Below are 3,813 nucleotides of genomic sequence, written 5' to 3'. Positions count from 1 at the left end.
TTGCACATATTTTGAGTCAAAAAGGCAGAAAATCCCCTTATTTTTGGGCAAAAGTAAAGAAATTTCCCTTTTTTATGGCAAAAAGTATACATTCCCTTTATTTTCGGGAAAAAAGGCAGAAATTCCCCGTATTTTGGAGCAAATTTTCAGAAAATCCCCTAATTTTGGGGCAAAAAGGCAGAAATTCCCCTTATTTTGGGGTAAAACTGCAGAAATTTCACTTATTTCGCGGCAAAATGGCAGAAATTCCTTTTATTTTGGGGTAAAACATGCAGTAATTTTCTCTATTTTAGGGCAAAAAGGCAGAAATTCCCCTTATTTTGGGGCAAAAGGCAGAAATTCCCCGTATTTTTAAGCAAAATTGCAGATATCCCCCTAATATTAGGGCAAAAATGCAGAAATTCCTTTTATTTGAAGCAAAAAGGCAGAAGTTCCCCTTATTTTCTGGGAAAGAGGCAGAAATTCTTTGTATTTTGAAGCAAAATTGCAGAAACTTCCCTAATTTTGGGGCAAAAATGCAGAAATTTCCCATATTTTGGTACAAAATTGCAGAAATTTTTCTTTTTTTGTGCAAAAAGTTAGAAATTTCCCATATTTTGGGGCAAACATCCAAAAAATTCCCTTTCATTTTGAGGTAAAAAGACTGAAATTCCCCTTATTTGGGGGTAAAAATGCAGAAATTTCCCTTATTTTGGGGCAAAATTGCAGAAATTTCACTTATTTCAGGGTAATAAGTCAGAAATTTTCCTTATTTTGGGGCAAAAAAGACAGAAATTCCCTTTGTTTTGGGGGAAAATGTCAGAAATTCCACTTATTTAGAGGCATAAAAGCAGAAATTCCCCTCATTTTAGAGCAAAAATGAAGAAATTTCCCTTTTTTATGGCAAAAAGGTATGCATTCTTATTATTTTCAAACAAAAAAGGCAGAAATTTCCCTTATTTTGAAGCAAAATTGCAGAAATTCCCTTATTGTGGGGTAAAAAGGCAGAAATTCTCTATATGTTGGGGCAAAAAGACAGAAATTCTTCTTATTTTATGGCAAAACTCAGAAATTTAACTTATTTTGGGGCAAAATTGCAGAAATTTCACTTATTTCAGAAAAAAAAGCAGAAATTTTCTTATTTTGGGGCCAAAAGACAGAAATTTCTTTTATTTTGTTACAAAATTGCAGAATTTTTTCTTATTTTGGGGCAAAAAGGCAGAAATTTCCCATATTTTGGGGCAAAAATGCAGAAATTTCTCTTATTTTGAGGTAAAAGGCTGAAATTCTTTTTATTTGGGGGCAAAAAGGCAGAAATTTCTCTTATTTTGGGGCAAAATTGCAGAAATTTCACTTATGTCAGGGTAATAAGTCAGGAATTTTCCTTATTTTGGGGCCAAAAAACAGATATTCCCTTTGTTTTGGGGGAAAAATACAGAAATTCCACTTATTTAGAGGCAAAAAGGCAGAAATTCCTAATATTTTGTGGCAAAAATGCAGAAATTCCCCTTATTTTGAGGTGAAAAGGCTGAAATTCCCTTTATTTGGGAGCAAAAAGGCAGAAATTTCCCTTATTTGGGGGCAAAATTGCAGAAATTTCACTTATTTCAGGGTAATAAGTCAGAAATTTTCCTTATTTTGGGGCAAAAAAAACAGACATTCTCTTTGTTTTGGGGGAAAAAGGAATTCCACTTATTTAGATGCAAAAAAGCAGAAATTCCCTTTATTTTGGAGCAAAAATGAAGAAATTTCCCTTTTTTATGGCAAAAAGCTATGCATTCTTCTTATTTTTGGGTAAAAAGGCAGAAATTCCCCATATTTTGGAGCAAAATTGCAGAAATTCTCCTATTTGTGGGGCAAAAAGGCAGAAATTTCCTAAATGTTGGGGCAAAAAGACAGAAATTCTCCTTATTTTGTGGCAAAACACAGAAATTCCACTTATTTCGGAGCAAAATTCCAGAAATTTCACTTATATTGGGGCAAAATTGCAGAAATTACACTTATTGGGGCAAAATTGCAGAAATTTCACTTATTTCAAAATAAAAGCAGAAATTTTCTTATTTTGGGGCAAAAAGGCAGAAATTTCTTTTATTTTGGTACAAAATTGCAGAGATTTTTCTTATTTTGGAGCAAAAAGGCAGAAATTTTACATATTTTGGGGCAAAAATGCAGAAATTCCCCTTATTTTAGTAAAAAGGCTAAAATTCCTCTTAATTAGGGGCAAAAAGGCAGAAATTTCCTTATTTTGGGGCAACATTGCAAAAATTTCACTTATTTCAGTGAAAAAAGGCAGAAATTTTCCTTATTTTGGGGCAAAAAACAGAAATTCCCTTTGTTTTTGGGAAAAAAGACAGATATTCCACTTTTTTAGAAGTAAAAAAGCAGAAATACCTTTTATTTTGGAGCAAAAATAAAGAAATTTCTCTTTTTTATGGCAAAAGGTATACATTCCCCTTATTTTTAGGCTAAAAAGCAGAAATTCCCCGTATTTTGGAGCAAAATTGCAGAAATTCCCCTAATTGTAGGGCAAAAAGGCAGATATTCCCTAAATGTTGGGGCAAAAAGACAGAAATTCTCCTTATTTTGGGGCAAAACTCAGAAATTCCACTTATTTCGGAGCAAAATTCCAGAAATTTCACTTATATTGGGGCAAAATTGCAGAAATTACACTCATTTCAAAAAAAAAAGCAGAAATTTTCTTATTTTGGGGCAAAAAGTAAGAAATTTCATTTATTTTGGTACAAAATTGCAGAAATTTTTCTTATTTTGGAGCAAAAGGGCAGAAATTTTCCATATTTTGGGGCAAAAATGCAGAAATTCCCCTTATTTTGAGTAAAAAGGCTGAAATTCCCCTTAATTGGGGGCAAAAAGGCAGAAATTTCCTTATTTTGGTGCAAAATTGCAAAAATTTCACTTATTTCAGGGTAATAAGTCAGATATTTTCTTTATTTTGGGGCAAAAAGCCAGAAATTCCCTTTGTTTTGGGGGAAAAAGACAGATATTCCACTTTTTTAGAGGCAAAAAAGGAGAAATTCCTTTTATTTTGGAGCAAAAATAAAGAAATTTCTCTTTTTTGTGGCAAAAGGTATACATTCCCCTTATTTTCAGGCTAAAAAGCAGAAATTCCCTGTATTTTGGAGCAAAATTGCAGAAATTCCCCTAATTGTGGGGCAAAAAGGCAGAAATTCCCTATATGTTAGGGCAAAAAAAAAGAAATTCTCCTTATTTTGGGGCAAAACTCAGAAATTCCACTTATTTTGGAGCAAAATTCAAGAAATTTCACTTATTTTGGGGCAAAATTGCAGAAATTTCACTTATTTTGGGGCAAAATTGCAGAAATTTCACTTATTTAAAAAAAAAGCAGAAATTTTCTTATTTTGGGGCAAAAAGGCAGAAATTTCTTTTATTTTGGTAAAAAATTGCAGAAATTTTTCTTATTTTGGAGCAAAAAGGCAGAAATTTCCCATATTTTGGGACAAAAATGCAGAAATTCCCCTTATTTTGAGGAAAAAGGCTGAAATTCCTTTTAATTGGGGGCAAAAAGTCAGAAATTTCCTTATTTTAAGGCAAAATTGCAAAAATTTTACTTATTTCAGGGTAATAAGTGAGAAATTTTTTTTTTATTTTGGGGCAAAAAGACAGAAATTCGCTTTGTTTTTTGGGAAAAAGACAGAAATTCCACTTTTTTAGAGGCAAAAAAGCAGAATTTTTTTTATTTTGGAGCAAAAATGAAGAAATTTCCCTTTTTTGTGGCAAAAGGTATACATTCCCCTTATTTTCAGATTAAAAAGCAGAAATTCCCTGAATTTTGGAGCAAAATTGCAGAAATTCCCC

Source organism: Micromys minutus (assembly GCF_963924665.1).
Source record: "Micromys minutus genome assembly, contig: SCAFFOLD_47, whole genome shotgun sequence".
In the NCBI taxonomy this organism is placed as follows: Eukaryota; Metazoa; Chordata; class Mammalia; order Rodentia; family Muridae; genus Micromys; species Micromys minutus.
This window is presented reverse-complemented; position numbering follows the sequence as displayed.